The sequence below is a fragment of the Anomaloglossus baeobatrachus genome, chromosome 5 (genome assembly GCF_048569485.1).
Source record: "Anomaloglossus baeobatrachus isolate aAnoBae1 chromosome 5, aAnoBae1.hap1, whole genome shotgun sequence".
Lineage (NCBI taxonomy): Eukaryota > Metazoa > Chordata > Amphibia > Anura > Aromobatidae > Anomaloglossus > Anomaloglossus baeobatrachus.
Genome location: NC_134357.1, coordinates 366,792,461 through 366,818,867, shown reverse-complemented (window position 1 = coordinate 366,818,867; position 26,407 = coordinate 366,792,461). Strand labels below are relative to the sequence as shown.

At 50.2% G+C, this 26,407-nt stretch overlaps 1 protein-coding gene across 3 annotated transcripts in view; it reads right to left on the bottom strand.

Annotated features, from left to right (window-relative positions):
* TMEM106A (transmembrane protein 106A) overlaps positions 1-17,979 on the bottom strand; it is a 74,306-nt gene extending 56,327 nt beyond the window's left edge. The window contains exon 1 of one of the 3 annotated variants that reach the window (XM_075347602.1): positions 17,923-17,979. The gene's annotated coding sequence lies outside the window, so the exon portion shown is untranslated. Of the gene's footprint in view, positions 1-17,824; positions 17,846-17,922 lie in introns of those variants that run through there. The other 2 variants (XM_075347599.1, XM_075347600.1) reach the window with 2 other exon arrangements.
* Positions 17,980-26,407: the final 8,428 nt, after the last annotated feature.

Here is a 26,407-nt window from a genome sequence, read left to right as displayed (position 1 = left end):
TGACTACAGCCAGCCGTTTGTACTGTACACAGACGCCAGCAACGTGGGCCTGGGAGCAGTTCTGTCCCAGGTGCAGGGAGGCAGAGAGAAGGTGATAGCTTACGCCAGTAGGAAGCTTCCTCCCACAGAAAGGAATCCAGAAAACTACAGTTCCTTCAAGCTGGAGTTCCTCGCTATTGTTTGGGCAGTGACTGAACGCTTCAAGCACTATCTGGCGTCGGCCAAGTTCACCATCTTCACGGACAACAATCCGTTGACACATCTGGCAACAGCCAAGCTAGGTGCGTTGGAGCAGCGATGGATGGCCCGGCTGTCTAACTTTGACTTTACCATCAAGTACCGGGCTGGCAAGAAGGATAACAATGCTGATGCGCTGTCCAGAATGCCTCACTTACCCGAGTCTGGAGAAGACCTGGATGAACTCGAAGAGATAGAGTTACCGGCTTTCCATCACCAAGGTGTTTCCCAGTGTGAGCATGCTGTAGGAGTGAAGCGCTCGAGCCAGCACGAGGTCTCGGTCAACCCATTACTCCACCATAATTGGGAAGAGACACAGAACGGTGACCCGGCCGTGCGATTGGTCAAAGAAAAGCTAGCACAAGCTGAGACCCATCTTTTCCCAGATGCTCCAGAAGAAGCCCAGCAGCTGTGGAAGGAGAGGGGACGACTGTTCACCTATCAAGGCAAGCTCTGCAAGAGATATGTCAACTGGCGAATGAATGAACTCGTCTGGCAGATAGTGGTCCCACAGAGGGATGCTCCAATGGTCCTAGCAGCTTACCATGATAAAGCGGGACACTTTGGGTGGAAGAAGTTGGAGACCCTACTCAGTGATCGGTTCTACTGGGTGCACATGAGAAAGACAGTCGAGAAATGGTGCTGAGACTGTGGTCCGTGTAACCTGAGGTGGAAAGATGGTGCCAGCCAGAGGTCTCCCCTACAGCAAATTGTCACGAAGCAGCCCCTAGAGTTGGTGGCCCTGGACCACGTGAAGTTAACACAGAGCCGGTCAGGCTATGTTTACGCCCTCACCATTGTGGACCATTCCTCTCGTTTCCTGGTAGTAGTGCCTGTGAAAGACCAGACCTGTCAGATCTGGTAGACCTGTATAACCATATCCCAGTAAATTCGACCAACTGCAGCCCTGCTTACCTGATGCGAGCAAGACCTGGCAAGTTACCTGTAGACTTGGAGATGGAAACTGTGTCACCTGAAGCAGTTCAAGAGATAGAAGATTGGGATACAGCGCGACAACAGCAGTACCGCAGAGTTCAGGAATGCATAGAAAAGAGCCTGTCCCAAGCAAGAACGAGACAAGAACAGAACTACAATCAAACGGCCCCAGCAACTCCCTTAGCACCTGGAGAACAGGTCCTTAAGAAAAAGCGGAGGGCGCATAAATTAGATGATCAGTGGGAGAATGAACCCTACACCATTATTCCCTCCAACTTTGACAATAGTAAGTTATGCCTCATAAGCAAGGATGAAGGCAAGACCTATCAAACAGTTTCCAGAGACCGCCTGAAAGCGTGCCCTGAGCGGTGCAAAATCCAAAAAGAAGTGGAAGAAATTCAAGAAAAAGAGGAAGAGATGATACAAACAATCCTTGGCAAATTCCCCAAAACTTGGACCCGAATAAATAATGCCATAGTGGTACCAGTCTTGACGTTCCCGCAGTTGGTCGAGCCAGAGACAGAAGAGGTTCCAGATCCATCTAAGGAACTGTCCGCCCCAACACCAGATGACACGCCAGCAGTAGAACAGGAGAATCAACCCCCTGCCAGTGGTGAACCTGTCGTACCCTTGGCGAATCTGAGACTCCGTAGGCAACCAACACGCATACCTGTCAGGGTTAGGCCTACCAGTAACACGGAGGGGGCAGACACTCCAAGTAGTCAGGGACAAACCCCAGAGCTACGCCGGTCCCAACGTAGCACTCGGGGACAGCCCCCTCCAAGGTATAGAACATAGAATGTAAAATACCTAACAGAATGTATATAGTTAGTTGAAATGTCTTGTATAAAATGTTTTTTGTCTTAGGTGATTAAGTAAATGGACAATTGGGCCACTGGACTATGGGTGGCCAACACTCTAATTGTACATAGTTAGCACAAGTGTGCTCAACACCCCTGAAGAAAAACCCGTCCGGCGTGCATAGAGTGGGGTCAGCAATGCTCTGACGCACGCCCAGAGCCTACGTTGGGGGTTTTATCGCGGCGGGTCCCCCATGGAGCAGTGTAATGGACACCCGGCAGGGAGCCACACTGGACTCTTATAGTTGTTTAAGGTTGTAACATGTTATGTCTTGTTTTGTTTTCTAGAGCTGGAGCAGTTTGGCCCAGTGAAACAGGAGGAGCAGAGAGGCACAGAAGAGACTCGGACATCGGAGTCTGTGGCCACCAGGGCCTAAAATACTCCCTGGTAGCCGAATCCGAAGGGCAGGAGAGCTGCAAGCACCTGGCCCATAAACAGCCCAAAAGGTACAGCTGCATCATCAGGGCCCGGTGTGGACTCCAGCAGAGAAGCACCAGAGAGGGTCTGTGCAGCCTACCACAGAGGGAAAGGGACGTACCACCGGTCCCAGCAGAAAGAGGGCCATTGCTAAATCCAGAAAGCAAGGTCCTAGCACAGTAAGGAAAAGAACAGGAGTAGGCCTCATACTCAGCTGGCCAAAACGACATCTCCATTACTTCCAGGCCGGCCGGAGCCCTCTACCACCTGTAACTGTCTCCCAGGACTAACCGTTTGTGAAGTAAAAGAGGAGAAGGTAAAGAGACTGTTTGTGCCTGTTTCTTTCATTGCCTGTCGGCCCTGCACCGTGTTATCCACACAACACCATAGACTCTCACGAGCACCAACAGTGTCCCCGGGGCACCGCTCCACCTCTGGGGAGTAGTACCACCATTGCTGCCATATCATCACCCCGGAGGCCTTACACAGCAGCGGCAGCTTAATAGCCGCATACCACAGGTGGCGTCACGAACACAAACCCCAAGTCACCAGCCATATTTAACTGACACCCACCAGGGCCACGGAGTCGGGCCCCGCCACCACTGACGACCCCCGGACTAGTCCGGCCCGGCACCGGGTGTCCCATAGCCCTGGGGTGGGCGAGTCACCGCAATCTCTGGCGCCATTTTATTGAACACACTGTTGTGAAGACTATGAGAAGCATCGGCATCTGCACAGATTTATTTTTTGTACATCTGCACACTCACCGATGTTTCTCATAGTCTTCACGGCAGTGTGTTTAACCCCTTCACGACCGCGGGCAGTAAAATTACGTCCTATTTTAACGTGACTTAACGACCAGGGACGTAATTTTACTGCCTAAACTTCATTTGATTGCCGTGGCCATAGCAACGGCTTTCAAATGATGTCCCCTGCTGTTTCTTACAGCAGGGGACCTTTGCTTGACCCCAGGGGGGGCGGCATCGCCACCCCCTATCGACGATCGATGTGATTGGCTGTTCAAATCTGAACCGCGAACCACATCGATCGCACTAATTTCGGCAAAAATAATGCCCGAATTAGTGCGATACTGTGAGATCCAGCTATGAGATGCCGCAGCTGCTGCAGCATATCATAGGTGGACCTCCAGCATGCCGCCCCCAGCCCCTGCAGCACTGATTGGAGCGATCGTGCTATGACGCACAATCGCTCCAATCACTGTGCAGTGGGGCGGTCTGATCTGCCGGTGGCCGCCCTCCCCAGGCCTGTGCTGGCCTGCAAGCCCTCCCCCAACATGTCTGCAGCGTGCAGTGGCTGGTACTTGTGGTACGCCGCCGAGGTCACCGCTGCTGCTGCACGTGAGTACTGTGCTCACTTTGCAGCCCGTGCGCGCTCCCGTGATAGCCCCTGCCCGTGCCCCCCTGCGATCTGCCCCCCCCGACATCCCGATCTGCTCCCTCCCCCCCCCCCCCCGACATCCTGATCTGCTCCCCCCGCGATCTGAGTGCCTCCCCCATTATCTCTGTTCTGCTTCTGCAGCTCCCTCTCCGGTCTCCCCCTCTGCTCTCCACCCCCCCTCTGCTCTGCTCTCCACCCCCCCTCTGCTCTGCTCTCCACCCCCCCTCTCCCCCTCTGCTCTCCCCCGACGTCCTCTTACCTGTCTTCACCGGCCTGATCACATCTGCCTCCATCGCTGGGTCCTTCCTGGGCATTCTGCTGATCTGCCTGCTGCTCCTGTAAAGCTGTCCATCTCTCTGCCATCTGTTCCTCTGCAGCACTTCTGGTCAGTGATCCTCTGGGTACTGTGAGTATAACTTTTTTTTTCTGTATCCCCTGTCCATTTTTACACCTCATCCGTCCGTGCGTCCCGCTGAGCGCTGATCAGGGATGCAGATAACGGATCTGCATCCCTGCTCAATTTTTGGCGTGACTTTTTTCCCGTATCCCCGACGCTTTTTGTATCGCATCCGTCCGTGCGTCCCACCAAGTGCTGATCAGGGATGCAGATAACGGATCTGCATCCATGGTCAATTTTTGGCGTGACTTTTTTTTTACGTATCCCTGATGCTTTTTTTTATCGCATCCGACCGTGCGTCCTGCAGCGGCCGATCAGTGCACTGCGTCTGAAAAGTCAAATGGCGCTCCATCTCTTCTGAGCCCTGCCATGCGCCCAAACAATTACTTTCCACCACATATGAGGTATCTGCGTACTCAGGAGAAAATGCACAATACATTTTATGGTGCATTTTTTCCTGATAGCCTTGTGAAAAAAAAAGCTACCTGGTTGAAGCAACCGTTTTGTGGTAAAAAAAAGTTTTCTTCTTTTCACAGCTCAACGCTATAAACTTCTGTGAAGCCCCCAGGTGTTCAAAGTGCTCACCAAACATCTAGAAAAATTATTTGAGGGCTCTAGTTTTCAAAATGGGGTGACTTGTGGGGGGGCTTCATTGTTTAGGCACCTCAGGGGGTCTTCAAACCCGACATGGCGTCCGCTAAGGAGTGCAGCTAATTTTGCACTCAAAAATTCAAATGGCGCTGCTTGCCTTCCGAGCACTGCCGTGTGTCCAAACATTTGATTTCCACCACATATGAGGTATCTGCGTACTCAGGAGAACATGCACAATAAATTGTATTGTGCACTTTCTCTTTTCTCCCTTGTAAAAATGAAAATTTTATGGCTAAAGTAACATTTTTGTGTTAAAAAGTAAAATTTTCATTTTTTCCTTCCACATTGCTTTGGTTCCTGTGAAGCACCTAAAGGGTTAATAAACCTATTGGATGTGGTTTTGAGCAGTGTGAGGGGTGCAGTTTTTAGAATGGGGTCACTTTTGGGTATTTTCTGTCACCTAGGCCTCTCAAAGTCACCTCAAATGTAATGTGGTCCCTAAAAAAAATTATTTTGTAAATTTTGTTGGAAAAATGAGAAATTGCTGATGACCTTTGACCCGTTCTAACTTCCTAACGAAAAAAAAATTTGTTTCGAAAATTGCGCTGATGTAAAGTAGACAAGTGGGAAATGTTATTTAGTAACTATTTTGTGTGACATATCTCTCAGATTTATGGGCATAAATTTTCAAAGTTTGAAAATTGCGAAATTTTCGCAAAATTTCCTAAATTTTCACAAATAAACGCAAAAAATATCAGCCTAAATTTACCACTGACATGAAGTACAATATGTCACGAAAAAACAATCTCAGAATCGCCAGGATCCGTTGAAGCGTTCCAGAGTTATAACCTGTCAAACTGACACTGGTCAAAATTGCAAAAAATGGCCCGGTCATTAGGGTGTTTTAGTGGCCAGGGGTGAAGGGGTTAATAAAATGGCGCCAAAGATCGCAGTACGCCATTTTAATGTAGATGTGAGTACTGTGGCAATGCGCATGCGCCGCCAACAATAGTAATGGTGGTGTGGCGCGGTATTCAAATACAGATACAGGGGAAATCCCAGAGGAGAAGGAATAAACGCGAGGGTCCGACCCACTCATGTTGCACACATAAAAGTGCAGTGTTTTTCTGCGACTTTGATTAAAGATATTTAATCAACTAAGCATCAGATCTTCCTAGATGCCTTGACTCAGCATCTTAGTGACTGTATGGCACTGCCTTTACCTCAAGGGTTAATCTCAGTGTGCTGACGCATAATGAATGTCTAGGGTTTTCATAACAGAATACTAGCATAGTAGAATGGTATTCCCGATACCCCTATGGGTGGCTTTCATGCTTTAGTATATAATTGATAATGTTCCCACCCCCCTATATTATGAGGCATTTATTGGTAACCTCTAAGGCCTCTTTCACACATCACTTTTTTTCCCATCAGTCACAATCCGCTTTGTGACCGATGCGACAGATCCCTGTAATAAAAAAAACAAAAAAAACAAAAAACAAAAACCAGATCCGTCGTACTAGCTTTGGAGCCTTGCAATGTGATTGTGTACATACTGGGCATGCTCAGTAGAAATCCAGCACTAGATTCCGTTGTGCGACGGATTACGGCGGAATCCAGCACCATAGACAACCATTATACCTCTTGACGGATTGTGACGGAAACCTGCGCAGTGCTTCGTTTCCACGCTCGGAAAAACGTTACATTGTGTGTTGCTTCCACCCGACGGTCAATCGTTCCACAACTGATTAGTGGCCCGACGGATGCAACGCAAGGCCATCAGTCGCAATCCGTCGTTAATACAAGTCTATTGGAAAAAATGGAATCCTGCAAGTTATTTTGCAGGATTCCGTTTTTTCTCAAAGCGACAGATTGTGACTGAGGGACAATGACAGAAATGTGAAAGTAGCCTAATATGGCAGAAATTATGTTGGGCTTCCATGATGTAATGTGGGTATGGGAAGATCAAATTACACTGCTGCCTATTGAAGTCTATGGAGAGGGATCAGGGAGGGGCTGGAGAGTGAAACTGCTGAGGCTTCTAGGGATTTCATCCTCCAGAGAGGAAACTGCTAAAAATATAGAATCAAGTCATCTGATTGTCAGTTAGGCCTCATTTAGACTACATAGGTAAGGATGGTTAACCTCTGAGAGATCAACGTACACCACTGTGGAGACACAATCACGTGTTTCTCAACGCAGTGACACTAGAACAAGGCCCCCTGGGAAATATGCAAAACAAGAATGCCGCGGAGACACCATCACATGTTTCTCAACGCTGGCAGGAAACTAGCCAGGTCTTTCACCGGGAAGGTTCCAGCGTTGAGAAACATGTGATGGTGTCTCCGCAGCATTCTTGTTTTGCATATTTCCCTGGGGGCCTTGTTCTAGTGTCACTGCGTTGAGAAACACGTGATGGTGTCTCCGCGGTGTTGGATGTTGATCTCTCCGAGGTTAACCATCCTTACCTATGTAGTTTTCTACTAGCCATTGCTCCCACTAGCCAGTTTCCTACTCCACACTGATGAGGGGCAAATACCCCGAAACAGCTGTCTGTGGATGGATACCATGTTTTGGTATAGGCGGTCTCCTTGACTGGAGACGGCCCTTCCCGTGGTTGTTCCTTCCCGGTGAAAGACCTGGCTAGTTTCCTGCCAGCGTTGAGAAACATGTGATGGTGTCTCCGCTGCATTCTTGTTTAGGCCTCATTTAGACATCCGTGTTGTATACATTTCTTCTTTTCACAGATATAGCACGTACCCATTATACTCTATGGTGCTATTCACATGTTCCTGCTTTTACACAGACCGTGTATTCATATAAATTTCATGGAGATATGTTAGATTTTTTCCAGTATCATGGATGAAAAATGGTCAAAACAAATCTATGGGTCCATGAAAAACACATACAACTGATGGATGGCATCCGTGTATTATCCGTATATAACACTGCAAACTATAGGAGAAGCTTTGCAATTTCTTATATTTATCAAACCATGACAAATACTGATGAAACATTGATGGTAAAAGTGCACTCCGACCGTACACTGATCCAAGACACGGGTGACACTGGTACCATTCGTCACATGTGTTTAAATACAGATGTGTGACTGAGGCCTTACGGTATATTGTTAATCTCAGCCACATACACTAGATCGCTTAGGCTGCTTTCACACTACGTTTTTTTAACATGTGTCATGAACGTTTTTTTGCTGTAAAAGTGGATCCTGTTTTACAAAGAAAAACGCATGCAAACGCATGTGTTATTTTGCAGGATCCTGTCACTTGAAGTTTATGGGCGAGCATTGAATTCATGTGATCGGGAGTGAGAGGAACTGAACGTGAGACTAGGAGCCGGCATCTGAAATCTGCAGATGCTGGTAACCAAGATAAACATCGGGTAACTAAGCGAAGTGCTTTGCTTGGATACCCGATATTTACCTTGGTTAAGAGTGTCCGCAGCTGCTAGGAGCCGGGCTGTCTGCTCCCTGCACACGTAACCAAGGTAAACATCGGGTAACTAAGCGAAGCGGTTTGCTTGGTTACCCGATATTTACCTTGGTTACGAGCGTCCGCCGCTCTCATGCGGGGGACACAGGGAGGGGGACACAGGGATCACCCGAGGCTGGTTTCTGTGCATGCTCAGTAGAGCAAGCAGGATCCTGTCTATCAGCATGCCAGCATTCACATGCATTTGCGTGCAGTATAGTCAGGATCCAGTGAAAAACAGTATTTGGACGCAGCTTGAAAACGCTACAAGTAGCGTTTTTTAAAAAAGTTAAAAAACTGCAAGTCGCTGGATCCTCACTATAACGCACGCAAACGCAGGTGAACGCATGTTGACGCGAGTCCATTGAAATGAAAACGCATTTGCACTGGATCCGTTTTTGCGTTAAAAAAAACCGTTCATGGCGCATGTTAAAAAAAAAAACGTAGTGTGAAAGCAGCCTTATCCTGAAAAGTTACCTGAAAGGGCAGCTTCATTTTAAAAGGAACCTGTCACAAGTTTTTCGTATATGAGCCATACCCCCACCACCTTACTCAGTATAGTTCTTATAAGCAGCCTTATAAGCAGGAGCTGGAAATGTGTGCCAACGCATGCGCAGTTTGGTTTCAGACTCTGCCCACAGAGCAAAGTGCACTTGTGCAAACAGGCAATGTCCCTGCGCAGGTGCGAGATTTCATTCACCTATGTGGACGACGCAGGATGCATAATCCACATCAATCACATCGGGAGGATGGCAATTCATTAGAGCAGAGAAAGGAGCCGCTGCAATTACGCCAATCAGACCGGACAGGTTGGATTTCCATACTGTGCGGGAACTATTTAAAAGTTTTTTGGGGGCTATACAGAGGGGTCAGAACACAATACATTATACAACATTTTAGAATGCATCACGGGCACCAACTAAGTTTGTGTTATTAGGTTCCTTTTAAGGGTATGTGCCTACAAACAGGACTCGCTGTGTCCTGACCTGCGGGTCACGCGTCACCTGCGGAGGAGAACGCAGGACACCCCAGCCGCTTGTACCCACGATCAGGGTTCAGTGCGCTGCGGTCTCCTGCTGTGTTCTCTCTACGGAGGACGCAGGCAAATCTGCAGCAAACAATTGACATGCTGCGGTCTGGAAAGAAGCACTGCAGGGCAGTGTTTGCTGCAGAAAAAACAAGCACAGTGGGCACGGGATTTCTAGGAATCCATCCATTGTGTTTGTACTGTACAACGCAGCGTTTTAGATGCAGCTAACGTATACTGCGTCTAAAACGCTGCAAACACTGATCGTGGGCACGCAGCCTAAGGCTATGTGTCCACGGGACTCTGTATCTGCGGATTTTTCTGCAGCTAAATACGCAGCATTCCCCCGGAATCTGCACCTTTTCATAGGTGCTGATTTTGTGCGGATTTGTTGCAGGTTTGACGCGGATTTCGTTGCGAATTTTGCGGTTTTTTTACATTCAATTGAATAGGCAAAATCCGCAGGTAAATCCGCAACAATAATTGACATGCTGCAGATTTTTCCCGCACGGAAATCCGCATGATTTCTGCTGCGGAAAAATCTGCAGCGTGGGCACAGCATTTCCCAAATGCCATAGAAATGGCTGGGGAGTAGCTGCGCTGCAGATTTCTGAAATATCCGCGGCATTTCCGTGAGAAATCCGCATCAAAATCCGCGCTTTTTCCGCAGCGTGGGCACATAGCCTTAGGTGGGTTTGCACACTACGACATCGCAGGTGCGATGTCGGTGGGGTCAAACTGAAAATGACGCACTTCCGGCATCGCATGCGACATCGTAGTGTGTAAAGCCTAGATTATACGATTAATGAGCGCAAAAGCGTCGTAATCGTATCATCGGTGCAGCGTCGACGTAATCCATGATTACGCTGACGCGACAGTCAGATGTTGGTCCTCGCTCCAGCGGCAGCATACATCGCTGTGTGTGAAGCCGCAGGAGCGAGGAACATCTCCTGCCGGCGGCACCGCGGCTTCCGTAGGATATGCGGAAGGAAGGAGATGGGCGGGATGTTTACATCCCACTCATCTCCGCCCCTCCGCTCCGATTGGCCGCCTGGCGTGTGATGTCGCTATGACGCCGCACGACCCGCCCCCTTAACAATGAGGCGGGTCGCCGGCCAGAGCGACGGTCGCAGGACAGGTGAGTCCATGTGAAGCTGCCGTAGCGATAATGTTCGCTACGGCAGCTATCACAAGGAAATCGCTGCTGCGACGGGGGCGGGGACTATCGCGCTCGGCATCGCAGCATCGGCCTGCGATGTCGCAGCGTGCAAAGTACCCCTTAGGCTAGGGCTGCCACCCAATATGAGACTGCAATGAGAATTACATCATCACATCTAATGTATCAATTGGGCAATTTTACACCCTGCTACAATTGCAAAAAATCCAAACCTGTTGGGCTTTTCATTGCCAGTTGCAAGCACATAACTTCCTGCTCATGAATGAGGAGTATCTTACGAGTGGCTTAAAGGGAACCAAACATCAGGATTTTCGTGTATAAGCTGCAGCCAGTGCAGTACTGGCACTATCAGGCACAGGCTGTACATACCATCAGGGGGCAGCTCGGGTGTTTAGTCAGTGAAATCCAACTTTATAAAGTTGGAAAATCCATGCACTTTTTGATTGACGTGTGCACCTCTGCTGCTAATGTACGGGCAGGTTATGCACGTGTATCCCCGCCCCCCCACCAGCCTGTTCCTCCCTCTCTCCTGATGTCCGGGCGGGTTATGCACGTGTATCCCCGCCCCCCCCACCGCCTGTTCCTCCCTCTCTCCTGATGTCCGGGCGGGTTATGCACGTGTATCCCCGCCCCCCGCCGCCTGTTCCTCCCTCTCTCTGGTTGTATCCAAATTTCTCTCTTCAGAAACATGGCGCTGGAGTTGGCACCTGCGCATAGCGCTTATCTCCGGCGCCATGTTTCTGAAGCCCGCAGTAGCTAGTATTACCTGCAGCTACGATATCGTGCCGCCCCAGGACACCGTGCCAGCACAGCAGCCGCCTAGGACACCGGGACGCCACAGGAAAAAGCCGACAGCAGCCTGCCAGCGACATCGGGGGTCAGGTGAGGTAAGTTCACAATGGACTCACATGACCCCGTGACGGCAGTGCTGCGATACCCGGTCACGGTGTCCTGGGGTGGCACAATATCGTAGCTGCAGGTAATACTAGCTACTGCGGGCTTCAGAAACATGGCACCGGAGATAAGCACTATGCGCAGGTGCCAACCCCGGCGCCATGTTTCTGAAGAGAGAAATTTGAATACAGCCAGAGAGAGTGAGGAACAGGCTGGTGGAGGGGCGGGGATACACGTGCATAACCCGCCCGGACATTAGGAGAGAGTGAGGAACAGGCTGGTGGAGGGGCGGGGATACACGTGCATAACCCGCCCGGACATTAGGAGAGAGTGAGGAACAGGCTGGTGGAGGGGCGGGGATACACGTGCATAACCCGCCCGGACATTAGGAGAGAGTGAGGAACAGGCTGGTGGAGGGGCGGGGATACACGTGCATAACCCGCCCGGACATTAGGAGAGAGTGAGGAACAGGCTGGTGGAGGGGCGGGGATACACGTGCATAACCCGCCCGGACATTAGGAGAGAGTGAGGAACAGGCTGGTGGAGGGGCGGGGATACACGTGCATAACCCGCCCGGACATTAGGAGAGAGTGAGGAACAGGCTGGTGGAGGGGCGGGGATACACGTGCATAACCCGCCCGGACATTAGGAGAGAGTGAGGAACAGGCTGGTGGAGGGGCGGGGATACACGTGCATAACCCGCCCGGACATTAGGAGAGAGTGAGGAACAGGCTGGTGGAGGGGCGGGGATACACGTGCATAACCCGCCCGGACATTAGGAGAGAGTGAGGAACAGGCTGGTGGAGGGGCGGGGATACACGTGCATAACCCGCCCGGACATTAGGAGAGAGTGAGGAACAGGCTGGTGGAGGGGCGGGGATACACGTGCATAACCCGCCCGGACATTAGGAGAGAGGGAGGAACAGGCTGGTGGAGGGGCGGGGATACACGTGCATAACCCGCCCGGACATTAGGAGAGAGGGAGGAACAGGCTGGTGGAGGGGCGGGGATACACGTGCATAACCCGCCCGGACATTAGGAGAGAGGGAGGAACAGGCTGGTGGAGGGGCGGGGATACACGTGCATAACCCGCCCGGACATTAGGAGAGAGGGAGGAACAGGCTGGTGGAGGGGCGGGGATACACGTGCATAACCCGCCCGGACATTAGGAGAGAGGGAGGAACAGGCTGGTGGAGGGGCGGGGATACACGTGCATAACCCGCCCGGACATTAGGAGAGAGGGAGGAACAGGCTGGTGGAGGGGCGGGGATACACGTGCATAACCCGCCCGGACATTAGGAGAGAGGGAGGAACAGGCTGGTGGAGGGGCGGGGATACACGTGCATAACCCGCCCGGACATTAGGAGAGAGGGAGGAACAGGCTGGTGGAGGGGCGGGGATACACGTGCATAACCCGCCCGGACATTAGGAGAGAGGGAGGAACAGGCTGGTGGAGGGGCGGGGATACACGTGCATAACCCGCCCGGACATTAGGAGAGAGGGAGGAACAGGCTGGTGGAGGGGCGGGGATACACGTGCATAACCCGCCCGGACATTAGGAGAGAGGGAGGAACAGGCTGGTGGAGGGGCGGGGATACACGTGCATAACCCGCCCGGACATTAGGAGAGAGGGAGGAACAGGCTGGTGGAGGGGCGGGGATACACGTGCATAACCCGCCCGGACATTAGGAGAGAGGGAGGAACAGGCTGGTGGAGGGGCGGGGATACACGTGCATAACCCGCCCGGACATTAGGAGAGAGGGAGGAACAGGCTGGTGGAGGGGCGGGGATACACGTGCATAACCCGCCCGGACATTAGGAGAGAGGGAGGAACAGGCTGGTGGAGGGGCGGGGATACACGTGCATAACCCGCCCGGACATTAGGAGAGAGGGAGGAACAGGCTGGTGGAGGGGCGGGGATACACGTGCATAACCCGCCCGGACATTAGGAGAGAGGGAGGAACAGGCTGGTGGAGGGGCGGGGATACACGTGCATAACCCGCCCGGACATTAGGAGAGAGTGAGGAACAGGCTGGTGGAGGGGCGGGGATACACGTGCATAACCCGCCCGGACATTAGGAGAGAGTGAGGAACAGGCTGGTGGAGGGGCGGGGATACACGTGCATAACCCGCCCGGACATTAGGAGAGAGTGAGGAACAGGCTGGTGGAGGGGCGGGGATACACGTGCATAACCCGCCCGGACATTAGGAGAGAGTGAGGAACAGGCTGGTGGAGGGGCGGGGATACACGTGCATAACCCGCCCGGACATTAGGAGAGAGTGAGGAACAGGCTGGTGGAGGGGCGGGGATACACGTGCATAACCCGCCCGGACATTAGGAGAGAGTGAGGAACAGGCTGGTGGAGGGGCGGGGATACACGTGCATAACCCGCCCGGACATTAGGAGAGAATGAGGAACAGGCTGGTGGAGGGGCGGGGATACACGTGCATAACCCGAGCGGACATTAGGAGAGAGGGAGGAACAGGCTGGTGGAGGGGCGGGGATACACGTGCATAACCCGCCCGGACATTAGGAGAGAGGGAGGAACAGGCTGGTGGAGGGGCGGGGATACACGTGCATAACCCGCCCGGACATTAGGAGAGAGTGAGGAACAGGCTGGTGGAGGGGCGGGGATACACGTGCATAACCCGCCCGGACATTAGGAGAGAGGGAGGAACAGGCTGGTGGAGGGGCGGGAATACACGTGCATAACCCGCCCGGACATAAGGAGAGAGGGAGGAACAGGCTGGTGGAGGGGCGGGGATACACGTGCATAACCCGCCCGGACATTAGGAGAGAGGGAGGAACAGGCTGGTGGAGGGGCGGGGAACTCCTGCATAACCCGCCCGGACATTAGGAGAGAGGGAGGTACAGACTGGTGGAGGGGCGGGGATACACGTGCATAACCCACTCGGACATTAGGAGAGAGGGAGGAACAGGCTGGTGGAGGGGCGGGGATACACGTGCATAACCCGCCCGGACATTAGGAGAAAGGGAGGTACAGACTGGTGGAGGGGCGGGGATACACGTGCATAACCCGCCCGGACATTAGGAGAGAGGTGCACACGTCAATCAAAAAGTGCTTGATTTTCAAACTTTATAAAGTTGGATTTCACTGACTAAATACCCGAGCTGCACCCTGATGGCATGTACAGCATGTGCCTGATAGTGCCAGTACTGCACTGCCTGCAGCTTATACACGAAAATCCTGATGTTTGGTTCCCTTTAAAGATTGTCCATTACTCTTACATTGACAGCCTATCCTTAGTATAGGTTAGATTGGTGGGGGTCCGACACCCTGCACCCCCGCTGATCAGTTGATCTCTGTGCTGGCAGCAGGCGCCCAAAAATGCTCAGTTCCAGGGCTGCCCAGTGTTCTGATAGTGGCCGCGGCCAGTTACTGTACATCCGACTCATATTCAAATTAATAGGAGGCAGATGTACAGTACCCAGCCGCTAACAGATGGGGCAGCTCCAAAACTGAGCATTTCCAGCCGCCTGCTGCCACCCGGACCGAGAACAGCTGATCGGCATGGGTGTGGGGTGTTGGACCCCGGCCGATCAGACACTGATGGCCTATCCTGAGGATAAGCCATCAATGTAAAAGTAGTGGCCAACCTCTTTAAGCCTTGCCACAAATCTCACTGCAGCGTAGACGAGCTATGGTGTCTCACCCCAGGTCCACCCGTTTTGGCAGAGCTGGGATAAACTGGTGTGAAAACGCCAAGTCACAATTTTTATGCAACTCTGACTAGTGTCAAAATTTTGCAACTTTTAAAAATAATTTGGGTCGAAATTTCTTTGAAGAATCGGGGTCACAGCGCTAGAGAACTTAGCTTGTGATGATAATGTCTATAAAGTGCTGTGGAATTAATGGTGCTGTATAAGTTACAGAAATAAACCCGCTAGTCTATACCTGGCGTAAGGCTCCATACTGACTTCCATTAGTTTGTGTTTGAAAACAATGGACCTTTGTCATCTTGCCACATACAATCATTAGCTGATGAGTCAGTGCGGGGAATATAAATTCCAGGATTCCTACCCGTAAGGCCCCCTTTACAAGTCCATGTTTCTGGCACATTTGATGCCCATATTCAAAACGTACCCCGGAAACACGTTCACATGGCTCCTAATTAAAAATCAGTGGTGATCCACATGGAGACGTCTGTTTTTAACTGGCAGCACGGACACAAGGATCCATGCAATTTAATGGGTTAGTGAAATACACGTACAGTACAAGGATGACATTTGAGCGCTGGACGAGTTTATCAGTATTAAATTTAAAGGGAACCTGTCAGGTAATTTATGAGTTCTAACCTACTAGCAGTGTGATGTGTGTGCTAGTAACCCCTTCCTACCCATCCCTGTGTTGTAATAGTGTGTAATGCGCATGTATTAAAATATGTTTTATTAGTTATGTGTACCCTATGTAAATGTGCAGGGGCTCTGGCCCCATGGGCATCACATCGCCCTGTGGGCGTTTGCATGTTTTCCGTGGTATCACCACTGTGGGCGTGATACCATGGATTTACATGAGCGACATACCGTCGCTCCATGAGATCTTGCGCATGCGCACTTACCATTCCCACAGCCTTGTTATCCGAGCGTTTGCTTCTCGTCTTCAGACGTGCACTGCGCACGCTCAGAAGACTCCTACGGTTCCAGTCATGCACAGTGCGCGTCTGACGACGAGAAGCAAGCACCGGCAGATAAACAAGGCTGCGGGAATGGTAAGTGCGCATGAGCGGGATCTCCAGGAGCTGACGGTGATGCCGCTCTTGTAAATCCATGGTATCACGCCCACAGGGGCCATGATACCAAAGGAAAACATGCAAACGTCCACAGGGGCACGATACCAAAGGAAAACATGCAAACGTCCACAGGGGCACGATACCAAGGAAAACATGCAAACGTCCACAGGGGCACGATACCAAGGAAAACATGCAAACGTCCACAGGGGCACGATACCAAGGAAAACATGCAAACGTCCACAGGGGCACGATACCAAGGAAAACATGCAAACGTCCACAGGGGCACGATACCAAGGAAAACATGCAAACGTCCACAGGGGCACGATACCAAGGAAAACATGCAAACGTCCACAGGGGCACGATACCAAGGAAAACATGCAAACGTCCACAGGGGCACGATACCAAGGAAAACATGCAAACGTCCACAGGGGCACGATACCAAGGAAAACATGCAAACGTCCACAGGGGCACGATACCAAGGAAAACATGCAAACGTCCACAGGGGCACGATACCAAGGAAAACATGCAAACGTCCACAGGGGCACGATACCAAGGAAAACATGCAAACGCCCACAGGGTGATGCGACACCCATGGGACTAGAGCCACTGATCATTCACATAGGGTACACATAAGTAAGAAGACATTTTTTATACATGCAGATTACATATTACAACACAGGGATGGGTAAGAAGGGGTTACAACACACACAAGCCTCAGATGTATGTCCACACAGATGGCGAACGCGCACACACACACACACACAAAAGGCCACACAGATGGCGCGCACGCACACACGGATGGCACTCACGTACACGCAGAGGGTCACACGGATGACACGTACAGTCACACGGATGACACAGATGGCGCATGTGCGCACACACACACACAGCCGGCACTCATGTACACACAGATGGTCACACGAATGACACAGATGGTGCATGTACACATACGCAGACAGTCACATGGATTGCACTCACATACACACAGATGGTCACACGGATGACACGTACAGTCACACGGATGACACACAGATGGAAAAACCGTGCGGCCATGTAAAGGGGCCTAAAGCGATAAAAACAGACCGCACTCATGTGACATCCTTGTGCCGTCCACTTTTTTCACCAATTTGAATGGGTCAGATTGATCTGTGACTTGGCTCATAAACACTCAGTCACAGTCAAGAACACGGGAACAGCAACATGTAGGTGAAAACCACGGGTCTGAATGGGACGTGAAGCTGTGACCCTCCCTACACACTTCAGATTGGCTGGACGCCATTATCTGCACATACAGTCCCCATTATATACACACGGAGTTTGATAAACTGTCATCTACAGGGTCAATGATAATGAAGGGGAGCAGCTATAGTACGATGCTGGAGCGCACGATGCTGGAGCGCACGATGCTGGAGCGCACGATGCTGGAGCGCACGATGCTGGAGCGCACGATGCTGGAGCGCACGATGCTGGAGCGCACGATGCTGGAGCGCACACCAGGCTACATTACACCTTGCAGGCAGGAATGTCAGGCAGCACAGCCACATCCTGGTGCCTGCCCCTCATACTCTGCCCGCTCTCTACACCGCAGTGACCCTTCTCCCCACAGACCACATCTTCTCAGCTCTGACGTGCTGCTGTTCCTGCTCCACCTGCAGCTCCTCAGACCCTGGCGGTGGGGGCAGGTGGTAATGGCCTCCTCTGCAGCCCGGGAAGGAGGCAGATAAGACGTGTGGAGCGAGCACTGTACCTGCGCCTGTCCGGACCCCGGTGCACGCAGTCAGCAGAGCTGGAACTTCTGTACAGACACGCCCCCCAAGGGGAGGAGCCAGGCTATGGGGAAGCGTGAGGAGCACAGCTCTGGAGGACTGTATACTGCCTAATCTACAGCAAACCTGTGCTCTCTGCAGAAAACCAGGGTCATCGCCATAGTCACTGGGGGACACAGAGGCCCCTGTGCAAGAACACTACAAAGGCCCTTTGCAGCCCAATAGCTCCTCCTGTTGCACAGTTCCATCTGCTGGAGGTGGTCATCGGTCCCCTTTCGTTTTGGGCACAGGCTGCATTAATATGTTCGCCCCTGCATCATATAATTATAAGGGTGTGTGCCCACCGTAAGTTTCGCTCTCATTTTTGACGCTGTATATTATCACTGTCAGAAAAACTGCATTTTACAGTACAAGCAAAGTGAATGGGCTTTATCGCAATCTCCTGCCCTCTATGCGTGTGTTAGGCTCTGTGCGCACTAGAAAAGTGATTTTTCTCAAGAAAATTTCTTGAGAAACTTCTGGGAGTTGAAGATTTCCGCACCTGCGGAAAAATCCGAGGGAAAAACACATGCGGATTTACCGCGGATTACCGCAGGTTGGTCCCTGCGGTTTTGCAATAAATAATATAGATAATCGATAGACAGATAATGGATAGAGTGAAAGATGAATAGATCGATAGATAGATAGATGAGAAAGACCTATATAATGTCCCACTCTCCTGCATTTTCTAAGCTGGCACCCTTTAGTGACTTTCATGTGGCACTAAAGGGTGCTTAGCCTTGTATTTAGCCATAAAATAAATAATTAAAAAAAAACCCGACGTGAGGTCCCCCCATCTTTTGTAGCCAGCTAGGGTAAAGCAGACGGCTGCAGCCTGCAGACCACAGCTGGCAGCTTCACCTTCGCTGGTAATCCAAGACAGAGGGCACCCCACGCTGTTATTTTACATTAAATAAATAATTTAAAACAAAAAACGTTCGGTCCCCCCCCAAATTGCATCACCAGCCGAGATAAAGCGGACAGCTGTGGTCTGGTATTCTCAGACTAGGGAGGTCCACTGTTATTGGACACTCCCCAGCCTAAAAATAGCAGGCCGCAGCCGCCCCAGAAGTGGCGCATCCATTAGACGTGCCAATCCTGGCGCTTCGCCCCAACTCATCCCGTTGCCCTGGTGCGTTGGCAAACGAGGTAATATATGGGGTTGATACCAGATGTGTAATGTCACCTGGCATCAATCCCTGGGGTTGGTGAGGTCAGGCGTCTATCAGATACCCGACATCACCAACCCAGTCAGTAAGAAATAAAAAATAGACAACAAAAAAAGTTTTATTTGAAAAAACACTCTCCAAAACATTCCCTCTTTCACCAATTTATTGAAAAGAACAATCAATTCCACATCCGGCGTAATCCAATAAGGGGGAGGGGGGGTCCCACGGCGATCCATACCATAGTCGCTGTCTCAGTCAATGAAAAACAGAATGTTCCCCATTGGCTGGGAGAGCAATGCAGTGACCTGAGCTAACATCAATAGCCCAGGTCACTGAATGGGATGCCGAGCGCTGCTGCCAGGAGGATAGATGAGATCATTACCTGCTGTGATCATCTCCTGCACTGCTGACGTCAGCGCTGTCACTGCCTTCTATGCCCGCCGCGTTGTCAGCAGTATCGCGAGAGCCTGTGACGTCACCGCTAGTGACAGTCTCGAGCCGCTCGCGAGACGGGCATCGACAGCAGTGACCGCGGTGATGTCAGGAGTCAGGAGATCGTCACAGCAGGTAATGATCTCACCTCCTGACAGCAGCGATCGTCAGGCCCGCGGCTGCCAGCACTGCAGGGTGTCAGTGTCTGCCTGCGCTGCCGCGTGACAGGCTGCTGATGCTGCGGGCAGACACTGACACTCTGCAGTGCAGTGTCAGTGTCTGCCTGTGTCAGTGTCTGCCTGCGCTGCAGCGTGACAAGCTGCCGATACTGCGGGCACACACTGACACGCTGTAGTGCAGGCAGCCGCGAGGCTGGAGCGGGACACAGACTGCACGGGCACCTGGAGGTCGCACGGAAGTGCTTCTGTGCGGCGTCCAGGGAGTGTGACGTCTGTGTTTACTCTGCTCCGCTTCCTCTTCCTGGCATAATGACATCGCTTCCTGCAAAACCGCAGGCAGCGATGAGCTTTACCGCAGGTTAATCTCGGCTATACCGGGGGTATACCGCACATCATTTGCTACCTGCGGTATACCCCCGGAATTTCGCCATTACATTACAGTGAAAGGAGTGAAATACCGGGGGTATACCGCAGGTACCTGCGGAAAATAATGGACATGCTCATTTTCTCAAGAAATTTTCTCAAGAAATTCTTCTCAAGGAAATTTCTTGAGAAAAATCCGCAGCGTGCGCACAGCTATTTTTTTTCACATAGGATTTGCTGGGAAATGTCTTCACAAAGATTGCAGACATTTCTCAAGAAATTTCCGCGGCAAATCCGCGGGTAAATCCGCGGGTAAAACGCACTAGTGCACACAGGGCCTAAAACCTGCTTTTTCAACTGCAGCGTTTTCATGCCAAAATGCTTGCGTTCTGCTTTTCAAGCAAAGTCATGGGACATTGAGCTTTCCTGTGCGCATTTTGCTGTTCAGAACGCTGCATTTAATTTGCATAAATTTGGGCAAAAACTCAGCGTTTAAAGAAGCAATTTGTCAATTGTTTTTGCCATTTTGGCTGCGTTTCCCATCCATTCAATTTAATACAAAACTGCAGCGTTTCTAAGGCTATGTGTCCACGTTGCGTCAAACTAGTTGCAGTTCTAAACACATCCTCTGCTGTAATTGATTTTGCCAAAGTTGCTTTTTACCACAAAAAAGCGCAAAAAACGCATGCGTATTTACCGCGTTTTAGGTGCGTTTTTAGCGCTATTTACATGCTTTTCCATTGCGTTTTGAAATGCGTTTTGATCATAAAGATACTGCTAAATAAAGTTTAAACAGTCAAACACAATGAAAAAAGGGAGAAAAAATGGACACATATAACTATTGTAAAAATAAAGATAAAAGTTATATTTGATAAAATTATAGCGGTTTTATACTATTTATCGCTAAAATAGCAATAAATTCATATATTTCATTATTTTAATTGTCAGACTATGTGTGTGCGTAAAGGAACATATCATTCCATTATTTTGATGCCAAAACAGCACGTGTTTATGTATTCCAAAACGCATTGTTTCTTCAGCTAAAAAGCAGGTAAAACGCTGGAATTTTGATGTTTGTTGCTTTTTCCAACTTCTCATTGACTTCAATGTTATCAAAACGCAGCCCAAATGGCAAAAACAATTACATACTGCTTCTTTGAACGCTGAGTTTTTGCCCAAAATTATGCAAATTAAACGCAGCGTTTTGAACTGCAAAGTGCGGACAAGAAATCCCCATTTCCCATAGACTTTGCTTGAAAATCAAAACGCATGCATTTTGGCATTAAAAAGGTGCAGTTGAAAACGCTGCAGAAAAGCATGTAAAAACGCATCGTGGACACATAGCCTAAGGCTATGTGCGCACTTTCCGTCGTCCTACATGCAGTTGTAAATGCACGTTTTAGCCTTAATTGATTTAGGCCCGTTTCACACGTCAGTGAAAAACACTGACGTTTTTCACTGGCGTGTAAAACACGCACATGTCCCTCCGTATGCCGTGAATCACGGCACACGTGGGTTGTCTAAGTGCAATCCGGGCTCCGTTTTCCGTGGTCCGTGATTGCACTTAGAAATCAACTCACCTGTGCCCGCTCCCGCTCTCCATGGTGCTGATCGCTCCCGCTGTGCAGCATCCGGCCGGCGGTGACCCCCGCAGCAGCTGCTTCCGGGTCGGCTGTGTCGTGCATCATGAATATGCGTGACAATAATGAGCCGGCTCAGAAGCAGCAAGCTGCACGGGCTGCAGAGGACATCGCTGGAGCTGGGTGAGTAAAAATGATTTTTATTTTAAAAGCACGTTTTTTTCTGGCACGTGTTTCACGGGTCACACCACTGCGTGGTCCGTGGAACATCAGTGATGCCAGAAAAAAATGGACATGTCTCCGTGCGGCAATCACGCACACGCGGGTACGCCGCACGGAGACACATGCAGTGAAAAATCACTGATGTGTGAGCAGACCCATTCATTATAATGGGTCTACGTATGTCAGTGATTCTGGTACGTTTAAAAAAAAGCACAAACGTACCAGAATCACTGACGTGTGAAACAGGCCTTAGCCAAAGTTGCCTTTTTCAGAAATTTAGCGCAGAAAACGCATACGTATTTACCGCGTTTTAGATGCGTTTTCAGTGCTTTTAACATGCTTTTTCCCTTGCGTTTTGACAGATGCGTTTTGAACATCAAGACACTACTAAATAAAGTTTAAACAGTCAAACGGAATGAAAATGTAGAAAAAAAAGGGACAAATCTATATTAATGGGAAAAATAATGGAAAAATATATATTTAATAAAATTATAGCGTTAATATACATTTTATCGGTAAAATAGCAATAAATGTATATTATTCTTAAATTTAATTGTCGGATTATGTGTGTGTGTAAAGGGACATATCAAATCATTATTTTGATGTCCAAAAAGCATGCGTTTTGGTAGTCCAAAACGCATGTTTTCTGCACTGAAAAAGCAGGTAAAACGCAGGAATTTTGATATTTCTTGCTTTTTGCTACTTCTCATTGACTTCAATGTTAACAAAATGCACCACAAATGGCAAAAACAATTGACAGGGTCCTTTTCTGAACGCATGGTTTTTGACCAAACTTATGCAAATTTTGAGATGCGTTTTGAAACGCAAAGTGCGGACAAGAAATCATAAATTCTCATTGTCTTTAATGGAAAACCAAAACGCATGCATTTGGGCACAAAAACGCTGCAGTTCAAAACTGATCCTAAACGTACCTGAAACGCAGGTGAAAACGGAAAGTGCGCACATAGCCTAAGGCTTTGTGTCCTTGTTGCTTTTTTGCTGCTTTTTCAACTGCAGCATTTTAATGCCAAAATGAATGTGTTCTGCTTTTCAAGCAAAGTCTATGGGAATTTGGGTTTCTTGTTCACACTATGTTGTTCAAAATGCTGCCTTTTTGTGGCAGAAATTTGGGCAAAAACTCTGCTTTTTAAAGAAGCAGCATGTCAATTGTTTTTGCCATTTGCATTTTGAACTGCAAAGCAGAGTTTTTGCCCAAATTTCTGCCACAAAAAGGCGCATTTTGAATAGCATAGTGCACACAAGAAACCAAAATTCCCATAGACTATGCTTGAAAAGCAGAACATATCCATTTTGGCATTAAAATGCTGCAGTTGAAAAAGCAGGTAAAAAACAGGTAAAAAGCAAAGTGTGGACATAGCCTAAAAGCACCGGAAAAGCACTAAAAGCTCATGAAAACCGCGAGGTGCACATAGGCTACTTTCTGTGCGTTTTACATGTATTTTTAAAGCCAAAAGCATTGTCATTTCTGCCAGAGGATGCGTTTAGAACTGCAACTACCTCGACGCAAAATGCGGACATAGCCTTTGCGTCGAGGTACTTGCAGTTCAAAACGCAAATGGCAAAAACAATTGACATGTTGCTTCTTTAAAAAGCAGAGTTTTTGCCCAAATTTATGCAACACAAACGCAGCGTTTTGAACAGCATAGTGCGCACAAGAATCCCAAATTCCGATAGACTATGCTTGAAAAGCAGAACGCATGCATTTTGGCATTAAAATGCTGCAGTTGAAAAAGCAGCGGAAAAGCAGGTAAAAAAGCAAAGTGCGCACATAGCCTTACGCTGTATAATCCGACCTGCGGAGCGTTTTACCAATCCGCAGCATGTAAAGTTCTCTTGCAGATATGTCGGGGGTGGGGGCCAGCTTCCCCGTCGCGGGGGCTGCTCTCGGAGATCGCGCTCGGATCCGGTGCCTTCTCAGTGGCTTGAGTGGGGCCGGACCCGGGGCTCGAGCAGCGCTCCTCGCCCACGAGTGAAAAGGGAAGGAATTTGGGGATTTGTATAGAGTTCGTGACGGCACCCACGGGTTGTGGTGATGGTGGGCACCACCGCTGCTGGTGACGGGGTTCCCAGGAGCGATGGCGGGGAGCAGCTAGGTGTTGACCCCTCCGTGGGTAGGGGCAGTTGGTCCCGGGGCCCGGTAGGAGGTTGGATTCCCGTAGGATGGGGTGCAGGGTTGCGGTGCGGCGCGGTGCCGGATGGCACTGGTGTACTCAGACACAGATGGTCAGAGTCTCTGGTAAACCAAACGGCTGGATGGACGGGGCCCGCAGCCGGCTGCGGTGTTCTCCCTGGATGGGTTGATGGTGGCTGTCGTTTCCCTGCACCTGTGTTTTGTGTCTTGACTCCAATGCCTGGGCACCGGGAGTCCGCTCCCCGACGTATACGTGCCGGAGGAGCCCTTTTGCCCGCAGACGCTGGCCCTTTGGATCTCTGGCCCTTGGCGGTGGCACTTATCCGGAACGGTTGGGCTGTTGCCTTCAATCGGTACTTGGATGGGAATGAACCCCTGAGGTCCAGACTGCAATCAGAAAATTTGACTAGAGGTTGGCTTTAAGCCTAGTCGGGGTTTGAGTACCCTGCCTGGTGCTTGGCTCCAATCGGCTCTCCGGTTCGGTACCGGCGGGCCTCCGCTGACCTTCGCCAACTCCTGCAGACGGCCACCACCCTCTGCCGACCTTTCTGGAAGTGCCTGGGCTCCAACCCAGACACCAACAGTTTTCACTCCTCACTCACTCCTGCCCACAACTGGACTTATTACTGTGTTTTTCCCGCCTCCAGCCTGTGAACTCCTTGGTGGGCGGGGCCAACTGCCTGGCTCCGCCCCACCTGGTGTGGACATCAACCCTGGAGGGTGGCAACAAGGGTTTCATGTGTGACTGGTGTGACCTGTCCAGGGAAGGGGGGTGCATGGTGTTGTGTAGTGACTTGTGACCCCTGGGGTCCAGGGCGTCACAGATACACTGAGCTTTCTGTGCAGAGTTTCACCCTAGATTCGCATTAGGCTGGAGTCACACTTGCGAGAGACTCGCGCTGCAACACCCGGCACGGCCGCACTCTTTAACAGGAGCGGTTTGGCTGCATGTATTTCTATGCAGCTGAGACGCTCCGGTCCGGAGTGCGGCGGGCCACGCCGTTTGATGCAATGCAAGACTTGCGCAAGTGTGACTCCAGCCTTAGATGTGAAAAATCCACAGGTAAAAAACGCACATATATTTTTTGTTTCCACTGCAGAAATGCATAAAAAATGGATGTAATCCGCACCTAAGAATGTCATTACCAGGAAGATTCAAACAGAAAGCAGCTTTATTTAAAAGATAACACCAAACAGAGACAAAAAACACAACGTCAAAAACACTAAAAACATAGCGTTAAAAACAGTGTCAAAACCAATAAAAACAGCGTCAAAAACAGAATAAAAACTGTCAAAAACACAATAAAAATACAGCGTCAAAAACAATAAAAACCGTCAAAAACACAGCGTCAAAAAACACAATAAAAACAGCGTCAAAAACACAATAAAAACACAGCGTCAAAAACACAGCGTCAAAAACACAATAAAAACACTGTCAAAAAAGCACACAAGTACAATGAAAAAGCACAAGTAAACTAAGATGCGGCGATTCTGCAGCATCAAAAACTCTAATAGTTAAGCCTAATTAGTACATATTATTATTATTTTAGATCCTCAACTACCCCAGCAAAGTATGGTGGCTCCAACACAATATGATCCCCAGCTGTGCCCCGCCCCCCCCCCACACACAGAGCCCTCCATGCAGTATTATGGGCCTACATGCAATATAATGGCCCGAACAAGTCTTGCACTTTATAATGACCCCCCAGCTCTACCAACAGTATAATGGCCCTCACACAGCCCTCCAAACTGTATATATGCTTGCATACAGTGTAATGACTATCAAATAGACCTCCATAAAGTATTAAGGCTCGCTCTTAAGCGGGCTTTAAACGCTACGATATTGCTAGCAATTGCTAGTGTGGTGCCCTGGACTAGCCAGGTAGCCACAGACAGAACACACACACACCCCCTACCCCGGACAGTTACATTAGTCAGACACAAAACCCTTGTTGCCTCCCTCCAGGGCCTGATGTCCACACCAGGTGGGGCGGAGCCAGGCGGTTGGCCCCACCCACCGAGGAGTTCACAGGCCTGGAGGCGGGAGAAAGCAGTCAGTCTAGTTTGGAGGTGAAAGTGAGAGGAGTAAAACTTCTGTGTGTGCCTGGATAGGAGCCCAGGCACTGACAGCAAGGCTGGCAGACGGTGGTAGCCATCTGCAGGAGTTGGTGGAACTCCGCAGAGCCGTAAGGATCGGGGCTGGGCGGTGGCCCACCGGTACCGGACCGGGGAACGGAGTGAAGCTAAGCACACACAGGCAGGGCCATCGGACCCCGACCAGGCTTGGAGCTGCCGTCAATAGTCAAATCCGAATGTGACAGGGACCCCCG